Below are 21,295 nucleotides of genomic sequence, written 5' to 3'. Positions count from 1 at the left end.
AGGGCGAGAGGAGGGGAAGGGAGGGGAGAGAGTGTGGTGGGAAGCGTAGGGCAGGACCTTGGTGGACAAATCTCTGGATGTCTGAATATGTCAGCACAAGCAGACAGGGTGGGGGAAGACACCTGAACTGAGAGCAGGAGGGGGACCCATATCCTGGTGGGGAGAGTTGCTGGAGCTGCTCGAGAGGATTTAAACTCATCTGGCAGGTGTGTGGGACCCCAAACAGTCGTAAGGCCAGAAAGAAATTTGAGGTTGGTATAGATGTTCAAGAGAGCAATATAAATAGACAAGGCAGGCAAGAACATAGCAGGCAATGAGGGAAAATTGATGAATTAAACTACATTTATTTCAATGCAAAGGGCCGGACAGATAACCCAGAGCATGGATGGGAACATGGGACTGGGATTTTGTAGGTATTACAGAAACACAGCTGAGGGAGTGACAGGACCAGCAGCTCAATGTTCCAGGGGACAGATGCTGCAGGAAGGATAGAACAGGAGGCAAAACAGGGGGAGAGCTGGTGGTTTTGATTGGGGGAAAATCCCAGCAGTACCTAGAGGGAGTATTCATGCAGGATCGCCCAGTTAAGCGATATTGGTGGAACTGAGAAATAGAAATTGGTCATCAGTTTGCTACGGTCGTACTACAGCGATAGGCAATGGGAGATGGAGGAGCAAATATGTCAGGAGATCTCAGATATTTGTTAGAATATTAGGTTTGTAGCAGTCGGAGATTTTAACCTTTCCAGACCCGGACTGGGACTGCCGCAGTGTTGAGCATTTGGATGGGAGGAATTTGTTAAGTCTGTTCCAGAAAGTCCCAGTCATTGCGATGGAAATTTGCGATGGAAAAGGACAGGCCTGGTCCACAAGTTCAAGTTATACAATGGAGCAAGAAAGTATTAGACAGGAATTTTTAAAATAGATATGGAGAGGCTATTTGCAGGTAAAGGGAAGTCTGGCAAGGAGGAATATCTTAAAACCGAGATAAAAGGAGTATTCAGCGCCAGCATGTTCCTTTTAGTGTGCAGCTCAATGCTGACAGAATTAGGAAATACTGGCTGAGTTTCGAGGCTCTGGTCAAGAGAAAAGGGGGCACATGTCAGATATAACTGGCTGACTCAAGGGAATCCCCTCAGGAGCATCGGGGCTACAGAAATACACTTAGGATGGAAATCACGAATGCAAAAAGGGAACATGAGATAGGTTTGGCAGAGAAAGTTAAGGAGAACTGAAAGAGATTCTACAAGTGTATTAAGAGCAAAAGAAAAGCAAGGGACAAAACCAGTATCCTTAATGATCAATGAAGTCAACGATGTGTGGAATTACAAGATGCAAAACAAATATTTCACTTTGGAACTTACTGTAGATAAAGACTGGGGCCCTCAGGGAACTAAACAGTGTTTGTCCTGACTATTATTGGAACACTGTGTGCAATTCTGGTCTCAATGCCACAGGAAGGATGTTATGGAACATGAAAGGGTTCAGAAGAAATGAACAAGGATGTTGCCAGGGTTGGAGGGTTTGCGCTTCAGGGAAAAGCCTGAATAAGCTGAGACTGTTTTCACTTGAACATGGGAGGCTGAGGAGTTACCTGATAAAGGCGTTTAAAATCATGATGGTCAGCGATAGGGTCAATCGACAAGGTCTTTTCCCAAGGGCTGGAGGATTCTAAACCAACAGGGAATAGCTTTAAAGTGCAAGGGGAACGTTTCAAAGGGACCTAAAGGACAACTGGTTCCTGTAGAGTGTATGGAATAAGCTGCCGAGGAAATAGTGAAGGCTGATAGAAATACATTTAAAAGGCATGTGGATGGGTGTATGAGTAGGAAGGGTTTAGAGGGATATTGGCAAAGTTCTGGCAAATGTGACTAGATACGTCATGCAGGAGTTGGTCCAAAGGATCTGTTTCCATGCTGTACATCTCTATGAGCCAATGTCTTGAAATGAGTCCACATTATCGAAGAGGAGGTGCTGGAAGTTTTAAAACACAAAGGTAAATAAATCCCCAGGACCTGATCAAATGTAGCTCAGGACATTGTGGGAAGCTGGTGAAGACATTGTAGGGCCCCTAGCAGAGATATTTGTACCATGTGCGATAGGCAGGTAGACTGGAAGGTGGAATTGTGGACAGTGAAGAAGGTTTTCTGAGATTACAAAAGGCATCCTGATGAAATGTGTGAATGGCTGAAAAACTGTAGATGGAGTTCAAACTGAATAAATGTGAGGGAATGTACTTGGTGCAACAAACACAGACAGGACTTATACAATTAATGGGAGGACCTTCGGTAGTGTTGTAGAACAGAGGGACATCGAGGTACAGGTACATATTTCTTTGAAGTTTGCAACATGGAGAGATAGGATGGTTAAAAGGTGCTTGCCACACTTGCTTTCATTGCTCTGTCCTTTGGATTTAGGAGTTAGGAAGTCGCATTGAGATTATACAGACCATTGGTGAGTCCACTTCTGGAATGCTGTGTCCAACTCTGGTCGCCCAGTTAGAGGAAGGATACTATGAAGCTGGAGAGGGTTCAGAGGAGATTTACTGGGATGTGGCTGGTTATGGAAGTTTTCAGTTATAAAGAAAGGCTGGATAGGTTGGTATTTTTTCATTGAAACCTGAATGTTGACAGATGACCTCATAGAAGTTTATAAAATAATGAGGGGGATAGATAGAGTTAATGGGAGTTGTCTTTTCCCATGGACAGGGGAGTTTCAAGACAAGGCACTACATTCTTAAGTTGAGAGGAGAGACATTTAAATAAAAGAGGCGAGGGTCACATTGTTACACAGAGGATGGGATGTGTGTGGAATGAACTTCCCAAGGAAGGGGTGAATGTACGGAAAATTACAATGTTTAAAAGACATTAGAATTAGGACAGGAATAGGAAAGGTTTGAAGGGATATGATCAAGGAACAGGCAGGTAGGACAAGATCAGTTTTAGAGTATGGTTAGCATTAACCAAACAGTGCGGTATGACTCTCTGACTATGATTATAATGTTGTATCATTAATTAAGAAAGGCTGCAAGAGGAAGCCAGGGAACTACAGACTGATGAGCCAGACATCAGGGTGGGTCAGTTGTTGGAGGTCATTCTGAGAGGTAGGACTTACATGCATTTGGAAAGATGTGGACTGAGTACGAACAGCCAGCATGGCTTTGTGCGTGGGAAAACATGTCTCACAAACTTGACTGGAGTTTGTTCAAGATGTGACCAAAAAGATAGATCATGGCAGAGCAACAGATGTTGTTTCTGGCTTCACCAAACCCTTGGTCAGGGTGTAGCATGATACATTGGTTAGTAAGGGTAGGTCACAAGTGATCAGGGAGAGCTAGCCAACTGGATACAAAATGGGATGACAGTGGGAGACAGAGGGTTGTTGTTCAGACTGGAGGCCTCTGACCAGTAGTGTGCTGTAAGGATTGGTGCTGGAATCACTGTTGTGCACCATTTACATACATAATTTGAGTGAAAATATAGGATTCTCTGGATACCAAGATTAGTGGAAAAGTGGGCAGGGGATATAGATATCGAAGGGGATGTTAATCAACTGGGCCAGTGGGCCAAGGAATGAAAGATGGAGTTTAATTCAGGTGTTGGATTTAGTTCAGACAAACCAGGGAGGACTAACACAGTTAATGTTCGGGCCCTAGAAAGTGTTGTCGAACAGAGAGAGACCAAGGGGTGCAGTTACATTATTTCTTGGAAGTGACATCACAGGTGGACAGGGTGGGGGAAAGCAGCATTTGGCACACTTGCCTTCATTGGCCAGCGCATTGAGTACACTGTCATCAATAAGGCCACAGGTTGACCTTATGAAGGTTTATGAAACAATGTAGGGCCTAAGTAAGGTAAATAGCCAAGGGTAGGTGAGTCCAAAGCTAGAGGCATAAACGTGATGTGAGAGAGCAAGAATTTAAAGAGGGAGTTGAGGGGCAACATTTTCCACAGAGGATGGTGCATAGACGGAATGGACTGCCAGAGAAAATGGTAAAAATAAGTACAATTACAACAGGGAAAAGACACTTGGGCAGGTACATGGAGAGGGGAAGGTTTGAAGGGAAATGGGCTAACTCATTCCGTTTAGGAAACCTCGAATAAAGAATCATGCAGCACAGAAACAGACCCAATGTCTTCGGTTGTTGGAGGAGGAGCCGATCGAGACAAGGCATGTTGTAGAGACTGACGCAAGTTACAGCGATATGGATGGGATCTGGACTGGACGTTTCAAATATGTCAAGAAATTGGTGAGAGGAGAGGACATGACAGAGATAGGAACTGTTATAGGTGTTAGAATGATTGAAGACACTGATCCAAAAGATGAGACATGGATACAGTGTTGGAGAGGGATTAGGGAACAGAAAGATCCCAGGAAGCATTCCCACCATCTCTTGCAGGCCTGCATTCCCCTCTGTTGTCCTGGTGCTCACCAAGACAGCACACGCCTGGATTGAAAAACTGGGAACTCCCGATGCTGTCTCAGTACAATAAAACTTAAAGTAGGGGTGGCGATTGAGCCCGAGGTATGTCTGTACTGTGCTCCCCTCCAGCACTGTATCTATGTCATGTCCTGTTAGCTGATGTTTGGAGCCCTGTCACTGCTCTCTGCTCTGTGCACTGTGAATGATCTTACCTGGCGGCAGGATTTATTGAAGGCTCCTGAACTCCCTGACCTTTGTCACTCTCTGGCTGACTAACCATCGTCCCAACCAGCAGTTGGCAAGTCTACGGAGTCAGGAACTCCCTGAGTATCTGTAGAAGACACACAAATAGACAGAATGGGAAATTAGACTGATACTTGTGAGGGTTACACATGTAGAATGGCACTGAGCCCACAGAGATCTGGAAAATCCCAGTCTCCATTCCGGGCCTGTACTGCCTCATCTCTCTGGAGTGGAAAATTCTGTTGGCTCAGGATCTGGAGTAGCTGCAAGAGTAAGAGACGTTGATAGAGGCAGCAATTAGACCCACACGGTGAGGGACCCCACATGGAGGGATACTGAGTGATATCACCAGGGTTCAGGATCAAACAATTGTGCAAAAAGATAGGGTTTCGATTCATGTTGCACTGGGATGTGCAACCTGTGAGCAGGCGAAGTGAGAGCCTAGTGGTATTATTGTGAGGCAATTTATCCAAAAACTCAACAAATTTTCTCTGGACACCGGTTCAAATCCCACCATGGCAAATGATTGTATTTGAATTAAATACTTCAAAAAAGATATAATTAAAAACCTGTAAGTGAGTATTAAACAATTGCTGATGTTAAGAGAAATCCATCAGGTGCATCCCTGTCTTTAGTGAAGTAATCTAAGATGGGACTGGGATATCACAGGGATTACAGAACAACAGCTGAGGGAGGGACAGGACAGGCAGCTCAATGCCCCAGGGGACAGATGCTGCAGGAAGGACAGAAGGGGAGCTGAGAGAGGAGGAGAGCTGCTGGTTGTGATTGGGGTGAAACATCACAGCAGGGACTGAGAGAGGAGATTCCTGCGGGACCGCCCAGTGACGCTGTGTTCATGGAATTCATCAGTAACAATGGGGCTTCCCTTTCCTCTGATTGTTCTACAGACCCCGATAGCCCCGCCCTCCTGCACCCTGACCTTCTCAAAATGGCGGCGCTTGGGTCCGCGCTCCCTCTTCCCTCAAACAAATGGCGGCCGTGACCCTGAGCCGCTTCCCCGATCAGAGACCGCCACCTCCTTCCCCGGGCCTGGAGGGGCTTTTTTGTTGTTTTTTTAACCTGTATCCCGCACTTGTGAATTCTCTCCGCTCCTTTCTCCGAGCGAGGCTCCCACACCCCGGCTCTGAGCGCCGCTCTCTGAAGCCGATCGCAGCCGCTGCCGGAGAAAGCAGCTCCATGTCTCTCTCTGTCCTGATCAATGTGACTGCGCATGTGCTACATAGGAACCAAACTGCGCATGTATCTGAGGTTTATAGACAATGCCCACCCTGGACTTTTGCTCTTACCCAGAATAATTTTGCTAATCCTCTCTTCCACTTCCCTTGAACTCTGTGGAGGCCTATAAAAAAAATCTCCAAGCAGTGTGACCTCTCCCCTTCTGTTTCTAACCTCAGCCCACACTACCTCAGGAGACAAGTCCTCATGAAAAGCTATCTCAGCCACCGTTATACTATCCTCGACTAACATGACTTGCATGCACGCATTGCAGAGCTTCAAACTCCATGAGGCAGCCATACTCTCTATCACAGACAGACTCAGTCTGGAACCTCCTCTGTCCTTAAGACCTTATACACTGCCTGCACTCCTCCATTTCCCCTTTGCATGTTCCCTTTCCAACCTGCCCCATCTGCATCACTCCACAATTGGAAGTGTCAAGGGCAGAAGTCTGTCAAATCGTCTCCCTAACCTATTCTATCCTCCTTTAAGATTTTTTTGGAAATCATTCTGCTTAATCAATGTTTTGATCATCCATGAAGTACCTTAGGAGATTTGCCATTGTGAAAGTTCCATACAATATGAGTAGTTGTTGTTTTTGCCATACATTAGGAGAAACAGGAATGATGCATTCAAAATTCTACCAAGAAAGTCACTGATAGGTGCAGTGTATAGGCCACCAAATAATATCATCATATTGGGATAGGCAATAAACAGAAATAACTAATGCCTGTAAAAATGGTACGGTTATTATCATGGGTGATTTTAATCTACATGTAGATTGGTCAAACCAGACCAATCAGGGTAGCTATGAGGAGTTCATTAATTGTATCTGTGATATTTTACTTGAACAGTATGAAATGGATCTACAAGGGAGCAAGCTATCCAAGATCTGACCCTCTGCAATGAGACAGGAAAAATTAGTGACCTCAGAGTTAGGGATCCTCTCGGAAGAAGTGATCACTGTATGGTTGAATTTAATAAATATGGAGAGTGTGAAGATAAAACCTAATACCTGGGTCCTGTGCTTGGACATGAGGAACTACAATAGAATGAGGGAGAACCTTGATAACGTAGACTGGAAACAAAGATTTTATGGTGGGACAGTTGATGAGCAGTGGAAGATTTTCAAAGACATTTTCCAAAGTCCTCAGCAAAGGTATATTCCAGTGAAATGGAAGGACTGTAAGAAAAGGTGTTCTCTACGATTGGTATCTAAGGAAAGTGATCAAATTGAAAGGCATACAACGTGGCCAAAACCAGCATGAAACTAGAACTGGGAAAACTTTAAAGGTCAACAGAAAGCCACAGAAGAGTTACAAAGAAATGTAAGCTCGAACATGAGAAAAATAAACTAGCACAGACTATAAAGACAGATAGCAAATGTTTCTATAAACATAAATAATGAGAAAAGAGTGGCAAAAGTAAACGTTGGTCTTTTGGAAAAAGAGGAGCATTTAGTTCCGGGACATCACAGTGGGGGATACTAATATCTTGCCAGTAATTAACAAAGACACAAAGGTAGGTGAGGATATGGAAGCTATCATTATTACAGAACACCTAGTTTTGGACTGTTGGAGGTAATTGAGCTAATAATAGAAAATTCTCTTTTCCCTGACAGAATGTATCCCAGGAGAAATAGCAAATGCACTGACAGTAATTTTCCAAAATTCACTGGACTTCATGGCAGTCTCAGCAGATTGGAAAGCAGCAAAAGTGACGCCACTGTTTTAAAAAGGAGGTGGACAAAAGATGGGTAATTATACCCCAGACAGCTTCTTCTCTGTAGTGGGAATGATGCTTTGATCTAGTATCAAGGAAGAAATAGCAGGGACTTGATAGAAATTGTCCCATTGGACAGATACAGCATGGGTTCATGAAGGGCAGGTCATGCTTGAAAAATCTTTTGGAATTCTATGAAGACATTTCAAGCAAGTTGGACAATGTGGACCCAGTGGATGCAGTGTACCTGGATTTCCAAAAGGCCTTCAAAAAGGTGCTGTGCAAGAGGCTGTTGCATAATATAAAGGTATATGGCATTAGGGGTATAGTATTAGCATGGATAGAAGATTGGTTGACTAACAGGAAGCAAAGTGTGGGGATAAATGCATATTATCCTGGCTGGCAATCAGTGACTAGTTGTGTGCCTCAGGGATCAGTGTTGGGACTGCGATTATTTAGAATTGATACAGATGATTTGGAGTTGGGGACCACATTTAGGGTGTTAAAGTTTGCTTATGACACGATGATGAGGAGCAGTTCAAAGTGTGCGCAGGACTGTGGAACTTTGCAGAGGAACATAGATACATTGAGTGAGTGGGCAATGGTCGGTCATATGGAATATAATGTTCATAAATGTAATGTCATACTGTTTGGTTGGAGTAACATTAAAAAGAGATTATTAATTGAATTTTAAAAAGTTGCATTTTTGCTAAGCAGAGGCACCTGAGTATCCTACTGCGTGAGGTTGGTCACCAGGTATAACAATCAATTCTGAAGGCAAATGCAATTTTGTCCTTCTATGCTGAAGGGATTGTGCTTAAAAGCAGATGTTATGTTCCAGCTGTATTGGGTGCTGGTGAGGCCACACCTGGAGTACTCCATGTAGTTGTTATCTCCTTAGTTGAGAAAGGATGTACTGGCACGAAAGGGTGTGCAGAGGAGATTAACTAGGTTGATTCCAGAGTTGAGGGGGTTGGCTTAACAGAGACGGAGTAGATTGGGATTATATTCATTGGAATTCAGAAGAATGGAAACATATAAAATAATGAATGAAATGGATAAAATAGAAGTAGAGAGGATGTTTCCACTGGCAGGTGAATCTAGGACAAGATGGCATCACCTCAAGATTAGAGGCAGCAAATTTAGGACTGAATTGAGAAGGAACTTCTTAACCTCAATGGAATTCATTGCCCAGGGAAGTAGTTGATGCTAGTTCAGTAAACGTTTTTAAAGCTAAGGTAGCTTTTTTTCAAAACAGAAATAATTAATTAAAGAATACGGTGAGAACTTGGGTAAATGGTTCTGTGTCCACGAAGTGATCAGCCATGATCTTATTGAATGGCAGAGCAAGCTCAAAGGGCAGGATGGCCTTCTCCTGTTCCTAGTTCTTATGTTATACATTCCTCCCTCACTCGTGACTTGGAGGTGCTGGTGTTGGATTGGGATGGACAAAATTAAAATTCACAGAACACCAGGTTATAGTCCAACAGGTTTATTTGGAAGCACTAGCGCTGCTGCTGCTGCATCAGGTGGTTGTGTGTTTTTAACTTTGTCCCTCACGCTTGTAACTTATGCAGAGCAACAAAAGCCAGGAAGCAGTGCGCATGCTCCAGCCAACAATGGTCACAGGATGATTGATGTCAGCGGTGGACCAATGGAAGGACAGGGGCGGGGCTGGAGGACCTGGCTGGGCGGTTGGCCCTCCGACCAATCAGAGTGAATGAGAGGCGGGACTTGATTATACCACGTGATCATCCTCGCGGACAGCGCGGCTGTGCGGGCGGAGAGCTGTCGGTAAGGAAAGAAATAAACAGCAGCAAGCGGGAGGGAAATGGTGTTGGTCTGGGCTGAGAGGTTTTGCGAACATTTGGTGCACATCGGAAAAGACTAATTTGAAATTTACAGTCTCGTTTTTGCAGTAAACCGGAAAATGCCTCATTTCGCGATTGACTCGAGTCAGTGCCGCCATCTTTATTCGGGGCAACGATTCACTGGACACGTGCAGCCGCCATCTTTGTAGGGGGCAAAGTTCAGAGGGGAGTATGTGCAGCTCTCCCTGATAGAGAGTCATAGGGCAGGATTTACACAGAGCACATTCACACCCAGGGAAATGGATTTTTTTTCTCTGCATTTGTTTCGTCATTCGTTTAAATGATTTGGATGTGAATAGAGGCGGTACCGTTAGTAAGATTGCTGGTGACACCAAATTGTTGGTATTGTGGTCAGTGATAAAGGTTGTCTCAGAATACAATGGGATATTGATCAGATGGGCCAATGGGCTGGGGAGTGGCAGATAGGGTTTAATTTAGATAAATGTGAGGTGCTGCATTTTAGAAAAGCAAATCCGAGCAGGACTCACACACTGAATTGTAAGGTCTTGGAGAGTCTTGCTGAACAAAGAGACCTTGGAATGCAGGTTCACAGTTCCTTGAAAGTAGAGTCACAGGTCGATAAGACAGTGAAGAAGACATTTGGTATGCATCCCTTTGTTGGTCAGAGCGTTGAGTACAGGAGCTGGACAGGACATTGGTTAGGCCACTTTTGGAATATTGTGTGCAATTCTGGTCTCCCTATTATCAGAAGGAGGCACTGAAACTTGAAAGGTTTGAGAATTGATTTTCAAGGATGTTGCCAGGGTTGGAGGATTTGAGTTGCAGGGAGAGGCATGATAGGGACTGGGGCCATTTTCCCTGGAGTGTCATAGGCTGAGGTGTAATTTTGAAGAGATTTATATAATCGTGAGGGGCATGGATAGCGTAAATAGACAAGGTGTTTACCCTGGGGTGGTGGAGCCCAGAACTAGAGGATATAGGTTAAGGGTGAGAGGGGAAAATTCAACAGGGACCTAAAGGGCAACAAAAATTGTAACATTTCAAAGGCAGTTGAATAGGAAGGGTTCAGAGGGATGCCGGCCAAGTGCTGGCAAATGGGAATAGATTAGGTTCGAATATTTGGTTGGCATAGATAGGTTGTACTGAAGAGACTGTTTCGGTGCTAGACATCTCTGACTGTGGGATCATAAAACTGCTCCGATTCGCCTCTGAGCACCTTGATGTCCACTTGTTCACTATCTAGCTTCCTCAGTCTCTGAGTGTATTTTTGCTCTGTTTAGTATTTTACTATTATGTTCACAGACCTTTCAGTAAATGAATTGTCCACTGCTGCCCGGCTCCTGACCATATTACAGAGGAGGTAGTACTGGATGTGTTGAATCATATCGAGGTGGATAAATCCCTGGGACCTGTTAAGGTGTATCCCAGACATTTGTGGAAAGCTAGGAATGTGATAGCAGTGCCCCTCCCTGAGATGTTTATATTGTCATTGGTGACAGGTGAGGTGCTGGAAGACATGTGCCATTATTTAAAAAGGTGGTAAGGAAAGGCCAGGGAACAAGAGAACAGTGAGCCTGAAGTCAGTGGCAGGCAAGTTGTTGGAATGGATTCTGAGGGACAGGATTTACATGTATTTGGAAAGACGAGGAATGGTTAGGGATAGATAGCATGGCTTTGTGTGTGGGAAATTCTCTCTCTAACTTGATTGAGTTTTTTTTTTGAAGATGTGACAAAGATGATTGATGAAGGCAGATTGTGAATGTTGTCTATATGGACACTGAACGATGTTCCACAAAGCAGACTGGTTAGCAAGGATAGATAACATGAAATGTTGGGAGAACTAGCCATTTGGATACAAAACTGGCTTGAAGGTAGGAGGCAGAGGGTGGTGCAGAGGGTTGATTTGTGGACTGGAGGCCTGTGAGCAGCAGCGTGTTGCAGGAATGGATATTGGGTCCTTAAATAATTGACTTGGATGTGAATATGAGATATGGTCAGTAGGTTTACAGAAGACACCAAAATTGGAGGTGTAGTGGACAGTGAAGAAGGTTAGTTCAGAATACAACAGGATCTTGACCAGATGGGCCATTGGGGCGAGGAATGGCAGACTGGGTTCAATTGAGACAAATGTAAGCTGTTGGATTTTGGAAAGGCAAATCAGGGCAGGACTCATACACTTAATGGTAAAGTCCTTGGGAATGTTGCTGAACATAGAGACCATGGAGTGCAGGTTCATTGTTCCTTGAAAGTACAGTCATAGATAGGCAGGCTAGTGAAGGTGGGGTTTGGTATGCTTATATTTATTGGTCAATGCATTGAGTACAGAAGCTGGGATGTCAAATTGTGGCTGGACAGGACATTGATTAAGCCATTTCAGGAATTATGTTTTAAGTTCGAAATCCCCTGTTCTGGGAAGGATGTTGTGAATCTTGAAAGAGTTCAGACAAGATTTACAAAGACTTTGCTCGGATTGGAGGATTTGGGCTACAGGGAGAGGCTGAATAGGCCAGGGTTAATTTCCCTGGAGAGTCAAAGACTGAGAGGTGACTTCATGGGGATTTATAAAATCATGAGGGGCATGGATACGGTGAACAGCCAGGGTCTTTTCCCCCCAGGTTAGGTGGGTTCAAAACAATCGCATGGGCTTAAGTTGAGAGGGCAAAGATTTAAAACGGATCTAAGGGGCAAAGTTTTCAAGCTGTGTGTGGTGTGTGTGTGGAATGAGCTGCCAGATGATGTAGTGGAGGCTGATACAATTACAACATTTGAAAGGCATCTGATTGGGTACATGGACAGGAAGGGTTTCAAGTGATACGGACCAATCGCTGGCAAATGGGGCTCCAGTTGTTGAGGATTCCTAGTTGGCATGGACAAATTGGACCAAAGGTCTGTTTCTGTGCTGTACATCTCTATGACACTAATAAATGAAAATAAGATGTGTTCCTCTTTTGTGGAGAGCTAGCAGAAGCACAGATAATTGTTCTTGGAGCTGAGAAGGTTAAGCAGTGATTTTGATCAGCTGCAAATTTGTTTCTAAGGTATTTAATTTGCAGAGAGAGGGGAATTGTTAACAATGTCACAATTTTAGTAACTATTTTCAGGTAATTGGCAAATAATAAGTGAATATGTGAACATTATGTTCTTCAGTAAGTTCTGAGCATCTGGAACAGTCTGAACGGCAGCTGGACAGACTCAGCAATTATTCATAAACAGATTTGGAATTTTACCTTTTAAGGGAAGATTTGGGGTGCTATGGGCAAATGGGAAGGGAATTGGGACAGATTTGCAGCATTTCTAGAGGGAGAGAGTACAGCCCCAATGGGCTGAATAGCCCCCAGTCCCTGTGCTCTGTGATACTGTCCCATTCACTGTGAATGATGAAGCTCATCCCAGAGCAGAGAGAGGGAGGATCCCACCAATTATCTGGGGCCCATTGTGAGGTGAGTGATGTCAGCGCAGGCCAATAGGGCCAGAGGGCAGTACTGGAGGACCAGGTCGTACGAGTTTGTCCTCCAACCAATCGGAGTGAATGAGGGCATCCTCAAGGTTGGAACTAAAGAAAGGCACATATCGCAGAGATTTGAGAAACTGGAGGACGTGAGATAGGGAGCGTTCTGTGGCTAGTGAGGAATTATATAAATAAGGAAGAGTTGTGAGGATGGTTTAGGTGACATTGATCAGGCGAGTTGAGGATGGAGGAATTTAGGGATCGTGAGGATTAGAGTCATAATGTTATACAGCAAGGAAACAGGCCCTGTGGTCCAACCAGTCCATGCCGACCATAATTCCAAACTGAACTAATTGTACTTGCCTCCGCTTGGTCCACATCCATCCAAATATTTCCTATTTATGTACTTATCTGAATGTCTTTTCAATATTGTAATTGTATTCACAGCTACCACTTCCTCTGGAAGTTCATTCCACACGTGTATCTTTTTTATTAAAACCTTCATGTATTTTCTCAAATCTTTCTCATTTCTTCTCAAAATGAATGCACCCGAGTTTTGAATCCCCTCTCCCCGGCTATTCACCCTGTCTACACTCTTTCTAATTTTATAAACCTCTAATAAGCTCACGCCTCAACCTCGTGCACGCCAGTGAAAAAATTCCCAGCCTCTCCTTAGAACACAATCCCTCCATTCATGGCAACATGCTGGTAAATCTCTTCTGAACCTGCTCCAATTTAATAATCTCCTTCCTATAACACCACAACCAGAACTGGACAGAGTATTCCAGAAGAGGCCTCCCCAACATCTTGTACATCCCCAACATCACGTCCCAACTCCTGTACTGCAAGGTCTGAACAATCAAGGTAAGTGTGCTTAGCACCTTATTAACCACCCTGTCTACATGTCACACAAACTTCAAAGACGTGAAGCCCTCGGTCTCTCTGTTCCCATATCACTACTCAAGGCCCTACTTTTATTGAGAGTAAGTCCTGCCCTTGTCTGTTTTGTCAGGTTGTTATATTTTGCATTTATTCCAATCCAAAAAAATTGCGTATAAAGGCAGTAGGGGTATAATTAAGAGGGAAATCAGGAGGCAAAAAAGGGACGTGAGATAGCTTTGGTGAATAGGTTTAAGAATAATCCGAAGGGCTTCTATAAATACATGAAGAAAAAAAGGCTAACTAGGGAGAAAATAGAGACCCTCCAAGATCAGCAAGACAGCCCTTGTGTGGAGCTGCAGGCGATGGGCAAGATAGGAAACCAGTGTTTTGCATCAGTGTTTACTGTGAAGAAGTACATGGGAGATATAGAATGTGGGGAAATAAATGGTGACATCTTGAAAAATGTCCATATTACAGAGGAGGAGGAGATGCTGGATGAGTGGCTAAGGAGCTGGTGCAGGGGAAAAGGATTCACATTTTTTTGGATCATTGTGATCCTCTGGAGTAGAGTTGACCTGCATAAGAAGGATGGATTGTACCTGAATTGGAAGGTGTTAACATCCAGACAGGGAGATTTGTTAGTGATACTCGGGAGGCATTAAACCAGTGAGGGAGTGGGTGTAAACCCAATAAGATAGTGAGGAAAGAGTATGTCTGAGACTGGTACAGGTCAGAAGCCAAATAGTCAAGGCAGGCAAGGGCAAGGCACAGAATGAAGTCGGACCGAGCAGTTGTACTGCATTTACTTCAATAGAAGAGGCCTGACAGGGAAGGCAGATGAGCTCAGGGTATGGTTTTGAACATGGCACTGGGATATTATAGCAACTACAGAGGCATCACTCAGGGATGGATAGGACTGGCAGCTTAATGTTCCAGGGTATAGATGCTATAGGAAGAATAGAAAGGGGGACAAGAGAGGAGGGGGAGTAGCATTTTTGATTCAGGATAGCATTATGTTTTTGCTTAGGGAAGATATTGCTGGGAGTACGCCCATTGAAGTTAGTTCGTTGGAACTGGGAAATAAGAAAGGGATGACCACCTTATTGGGGTATTCTGCATGGATTTTGTCTGGGTTCTCTGGTTTCCTCCCACAGTCCAAAGATGTGCAGGATAGGTTGGATTATCCAGGCTGAATTGTCCACAGTGTTCAGGGATGTGCAGGTTGGTGGATTGTCCAGGCTGAATTGTCCGTAATGTTCAGGCATGTGTAGGTTGGGTGGCCCTCGGAAATGCAATGTTACTGGGGGAGGTGAGGAGGCTCTCAGGATCAGTATCAGTGTGATGGGCTGAATGACCTGCTTCCACACTGTTGGGATTCTCTGATAATTCTACTAGTTTTAAAATAGTTACAGAAAATAATAGACCAGATCTACATGTTAAGGTTCTGAATTGGACAAAGGCTGATTTTGATGGCACGAGGCAAGAACTTTCACCTGGCCCCTCCAGCCTGCTCTACCATTCAATAAGATCAGGGCTGATCTTTTCATGGCCTCAGCTCCACGTTCCCGATCTCCCACCATAACCCTTAATTCCTTTCCTGTTCACAAATCTACATTTTGCCTGAAAGGCATTCAAATGCTGCAGTCAGCAGGGAACGCCACAGATTCACAACCCTTTAGCTGAAGAAGCTCCTCCTGATCTCAGTCCTAAATCTGCTCCCCCTTATTTTGAGGCTCTGGAGTTGGACCCGTCCCCAGTGGAAATAGCCTCCCTGCTTCTGTCTTATCTCCTCCCCTCATAATTTTATTTGTTTCCTATCCAACGTCCCATTCTTCTAAATTACAATGAGTATAGAACATGTTTTCTCAATCTCTCCACATACACCAACCCTCTCAACTCCCAACTCAAACTAGTGACCCTCCTCTGCACTCCCTCTAGTGCCAGTACATCCTTGCTAATGTAAGGGGATCAAACCTGTACACAGTACTCCAGGTGTGGCCTCCCCAGCCCCCTGTACAGCTGCAGCATAACCATCCCTCTGGCAATGAAGGACAATATTCCCTTCACTGCCTTAATTACCTGCTGTACCTGCAAACCAGCTTCCTGTGATTCATACACAAGGACACCCAGCTCCCTCTGCACAGCAGCCTGCTGCATGTTTTCACCATTTCATCATCCAGTTTGCTGTTAGTCCGACCCAAATGGATGACCTCACATATCCCAACATTGAACTCCATTTGCCAGATCCTTACCCACTCACTTAATTGATCTGTATCCCTGTGCAGACTTGCAATGGACTCTGCAGACATTGCTTTACTCATCTTTGTATCAAATGTGAACTCTGACACCGTACACTTGGTCCTCAATTCCAAAACATTTGTGTAAATTGCAAACAGTTGTAGTGTCAACACTAATCCAAACACCCATTTATCCCCATTATTTATTATGTTGGTGAACCGATCCTTGTATCAATGATAATTACCCATAATGCTGTGCATCTTTACCTTATACAGCAGCCTTTTGTGTGGCAACGTATCGAATACCTTCTGGAAATCCAGGTACACCACATCCACCGGTTCCCCCTTGTCCAACGCGCTCATTGTATCCTCAAATAATTCCAGTAAATCCATTAAACATGACCTGCCTTTCATGAATCCATGCTGTGTCTGCGAAATGAGACAATTTCTACCCAGATATCTCACCACTACTTCCTTGAGAGATTCAAGCATTTTCTCCACTGCAGAAGTTAAGCTAACAGGTCCTTTTTGAAAAATAGTGGCACCAATTTGCAGCTTCCAGTCTGTCAAAACCATCCCAGAATCCAACAAATTTTAGTGAATTATCACGAGTTTATTTGTTATACTTCCCCCCCCCCTCCCCCCCCCCCCACCCCCCACCCCATCTCCTTTAGTCCCTGGAATGCATTCCATCAGGGCCAGGAGACCCAGCTACCTTGAGGCTGTTATCTTTCCCAACATTGCCTCTTTACTGGGAGTGATTGTTTCTCTGTCCTCATCTGCTATTGCCTCCACAGGCCTGCCAGAATGGGAGTATATAGACAGTATGTTCCTGTTAAGGCCAAGGCTGGTAGGTGTAGGGAATGCTGCCTGTCGAAAGAAATTGAGGGCCTGGTCAGGAAAATGAAGGAGGCATTTGGCAGGGACAGAGAGCTGTGTTTGTGAGAATCCCTAGAGGAGTATAGGGGCAGTAGGAGTATACTCGAGGTAAACCAGGAGGGCAAAAAGGGGATATGAGATAGCTTTCGGAAATAGGTTTAAGGAGAATCCAAAGTGATTGTATAAATACACTAAGGACAAACGAGTAACCAGGCAGAGAATAGGTACCTGCAAACATCAAGGCTGTCTGTGGAACCGCAGGAGGTGAGAGAGGTTCTGTGTGAGCGGAGAGGTTTTACAAACACAATGTGCGCATCGGAAAACACACATTTTGTAACGTCCCAGTCTCGTGTTTTCAGTAAATGGGGAATTGCCTCAGTGTGGCTGCAGGTATGTGTACGCGTCACCATCTTTATTCGGGGCAAGAATTCACTGGATACATGCGGAACTGCCAGCTTTGTAGGGGGCAAGGTGCAGCCAGGCGCATGTGCAGCCTTTCTGTGGTACAGAGTCATTGGGCAGGATTTACAGAGCACATTCAAACTCAGAGAAATGGATGTTTATTTCTGGATTTGTTTTGTCATTCATTTAAATGATTTGGTATCGTAAATGAGTTTGCAGGTCATACAAAATTGGAGGTATTGTGGATAATGAAGAAGGTTACCTCAGATTACAATGAGATATTGATCAGATGGGGTTTAATTTAGATAAATGTGAGGTGCTGCATTTTGGAAAAGCAAATCAGTGCAGGACTTATACACTGAATGGCCAGGCCCTGGAGACGTTTGCGGAACAAAGAGACCTTGGACTGCAGGTTCATAGTTTCTTGCAAGTCAAGTTGCAGGCAGATAGGATGGTGAAGAAGGTGTTCAGTATATATTCCTTTATTGGTTCGAGCATTGAGTACAGGATGTGGGAGGTCATGTTGCTGTACAGGGCATTCGTTAGGCCACGTTTGGAATATTGTGTGCAGTTCTGGCCTGCCTCCTATCAGAAGGGTGCTGTGAAACTTGAAAGGTTTCAAAAAAGACTTCTAAGAATGTTGTTAGTGTTGGAGGATTTGAGGTTGGAGGCTGGGCTGTTTTCCCTGGAGTGCAATAGGCTGAGCTGTGATGTTATGGAGGTTTATACTATCAAGAGGGGCATGAATGGAGTAAATGAACAAGGTGCTTTCCTTGGAGTGATAGTGTCCAGAAGTAGAGGCATTGCTTTAGGATGAACGGATAAAATTTCAAAGGGGCCTAAAGGACAACTCTCATGCAGTGGGTGGAATGAGCTGCCAGAGGAAGTGGTGGAGGCTAGTACAGATAAAACTTGTTAAAGGCGTCTAAATAGACACATGATATGATGAGTAAGCGTTTACAGGGATATGGGCCAAGTGCTGGCAAATGGGAATAGATTAGGTTCGGATACCTGGTTGTCATGGATGAGTTAGACCGAAGAGTCTGTGTCGGCGCTATCCATCTCTGACTGTGGGATCATAACAGCTTATACTGTTCTGCTTCATCTCTGGGCTCCCTCATGACCACTTTGTTAATATCTAGCTTCCTCAGTCTCGAACAATGGGTGTATTTTCCTATTACTTTTACAGACATCTTTATACGTTAATTTTTCAATGCCGCCCAGCCCCTGACCGTGTGCTGCTTATTAATTTTTTTTCTGGAAAATTTTTGACAGTCAAGAATTCTTTTTTTCCGATGAGCAAGTGTATTTTCCTTCCGTTTCTGACTATAAATTCTGCATCATTTTCGTTCCCTGTAATCCGTTTTGCACTCCCTGAAACATCAACTGTGTTTCTCCTTCCACAGATCCCAGTGATTAATGCCAAAGCCCTGTTGCCTGGGGAGAGGGTGATGTTTGACTTTCTTGTACAGCTGCAGTTTGTGTGGTGAAGGTGCTCCCACAATGTGGTTGGGTAAGAGACATTACAGATTATTCATTACAGCAACAGTGATGATTTGAAGATAATGTCCAAATCAGGAACAGTTTGTAGTTTTATTATCATGCTTATAATTTCACAAAACTATTATTGGAAACTTTAGACAAGGCCAGAGAAGTAGGTTTTGAGGAATGTCTTAAAGGAGGAAAGCAGACCTGTGAGGTTTTGGCTGTGAATTTCAGACCTTGTTGCTTTGGCAACTGTAAAAGCAGCCACACAGGTGAGGTAATGAATTAACAGATCATTGGGAGTCTCGAACAGAATGGGTTGTCGAGTTCTCAAAGGGTGTGTGATGCAGCGAGCTAGGGATGGTCACAACCAGGAATTATATCAAGGGTGAGAATTTTAAATTGAGGGATGTGGGCCGGATGCTGGCAGGTGAGACTAGATTGGGTTGGGATATCTGTTCGGCATGGACAGGTTGGGTCGAAAGGTCTGTTTCCATGCTGTACATCTCTGTGGCTCTATGTTGTTGATTATGAATAGCAGCCTTTTGATGGATCAACAAGTTTTGGTACGAGGAAGTACTTGGGCAGAGATTTAGTTTTTCTTGAGATAACAGGGAGGTTGAATGTGGGAAGTTGGCCAGGAGTGTGTTTTTATAAGGAAGTCTGGAGATAACACAAGGTGAATGAGAGTATATGAGCTAATACAATGTTAGAATCAGCTCGAAATAGTGGTCTTGTCCCCCTCACCTCACCACACCTCTGGGATTCAGCTGGTTGTCAGGTTGTGAATCAGGCGGTAACACAATCGGGAGCTGAGTGGCCATGGTGGAGCCTGAAATGAGTGTCACTCAGCTGGCTGTTGCTGAGCAGCTGCTGCTTGGTAGCCCTGTTGGTGACATCTTCCATCACTTTACTGCTGATCGAGTGTGGACTGACGGAGGGAAATTGGCTTGGTTGGATTGCCCTGTGTTTTCTGTTGAACATGCCTGGGCAATGTTCCACAATGTCAGTAGATGCCAGTGCTGGAGCGGTACTTGGCTTGGCGGGTGGCAAGTTCTGGAGCACAAGCCATTAGTATTATTGCCAGGATATTGGCAGGGCCCGTAGCCTTTGCACTACTTAACCACTTCTTGATGTTATTCAAACTGAATGAAACTGGCTTAAAACTCACATCTGTGATGTTGGAAACCACTGGAGAAGGCTGAGATGGAGCATCCCACTTCTGGCTGCAAATGCTGTTGACTTATCTGGTGCATGGATGTGTGAGGCCCCTCCATCAGTAAGGGTGGGGATATCTGTGATGCTTCCTGCAGTGAGTTGTTTTATTGTCCATCACCGTTTACAACTGGGTGTGGCAGTACTGCAGAGCTCTGATCTGATCCATTGGTTGTGGGATCACTTAGCTCTGTTGCTTGGTGCTGATGCTGTTTGATATGCAGATGGTTCTGTTTGGTAGCTTCAGGTTGGCACTTCATTTTTAGTTATGCCTGGTGCTGCTTTGGGCATGCCCTCCTTTCCTGTCCTTTGTGATGGGTGAGAGCAGGATTTACAAACCCATGAGATTACAGATTGTGCTGGAGTACAGTTCTGCTGTTGTTGATGTCCCACAGTGCCTCAGAGAGATCCAATTTACGTTCCTACATCTCATCAAAGTCTGTCCCATTTAGAACGGTGATAGTGTCACTCAACACAATGGAAGTTTTTCTCAACTTTAAGCCAAGACTTGTGTCTCCAAAAACAATGTGCAATGGTCGCTCGTACCGATACTGTCATGGACAGATGTATCTGTAGCTGGTCAGTTCATAACAATGAGATCAAGTATGTTTTTCCCTGTTGTTGGTTCCCTCACCACCTGCTGCAGACTCAGTTGAGCAGCTATATCCTTTAGGACCTGACCAGCTCAGTCAGTAATTCTGTTGCAGAGCTAGTCTCGATTGTGGACATTGAAATCCTGTACCCAGAGTACGTTTGACACCATTTTACTTCCTCAGTGCTTCCTCCAAATGTTGTTCAACATGAAGGAGAAGTGATTCATCAGCCAAGGGAGGACGGAGCATGGTAATCAGCAGGAACCATGACACCTCCTGGTGTCCGGAGTCAATGCTGAGTACTCAGAGGGCAAATCCTCCCTGTCTGTGCCACCACCTCTGCCTGGTCTGTCCTGCTGGTGGGACAGGACATATCCAGAGATTTCAGGAGAAAGTGAAGACTGCAGATGCTGGAGATCAGAGTCGAGAGTGTGGTGCTGGAAAAGCACAGCAGGTCAGGCTGATGAAGGGCTTAGGCTCGAAACGTCGATTTTCCTGCTCCTCGGATGCTGCCTGACCTGTTGTGCTTTTCCATCACCACACTCTCGATATCTAGGGATGGTGATGGTGGTATCTGGTCATTGTCTGTAAAAGGGCTCCTGAAGAAGGGCTCATGCCCGAAACGTCGATTCTCCTGCTCCTTTGATGCTGTCTGACCTGCTGCGCTTTTCCAGCAACACATTTTCAACATTGTCTGTA

At 44.6% G+C, this 21,295-nt stretch overlaps 1 long non-coding RNA gene across 1 annotated transcript in view; it reads left to right on the top strand.

The window, feature by feature from the left end:
* The first annotated feature begins 9,345 nt into the window (after positions 1 to 9,345).
* Positions 9,346 to 21,295, top strand: part of LOC132813972 (uncharacterized) — a 43,040-nt gene continuing 31,090 nt past the window's right edge. Inside the window, exons 1-2 of the long non-coding RNA XR_009644251.1 lie at positions 9,346 to 9,417; positions 18,710 to 18,816. This is a non-coding gene — a long non-coding RNA (uncharacterized LOC132813972). The remainder of the gene's footprint in view (positions 9,418 to 18,709; positions 18,817 to 21,295) is intronic.

This window comes from Hemiscyllium ocellatum, unplaced genomic scaffold (genome assembly GCF_020745735.1).
Source record: "Hemiscyllium ocellatum isolate sHemOce1 unplaced genomic scaffold, sHemOce1.pat.X.cur. scaffold_605_pat_ctg1, whole genome shotgun sequence".
NCBI lineage: Eukaryota > Metazoa > Chordata > Chondrichthyes > Orectolobiformes > Hemiscylliidae > Hemiscyllium > Hemiscyllium ocellatum.
Note: the sequence above shows the minus strand (reverse complement) of the source record. Positions and strands in the feature narration are given on the sequence as shown.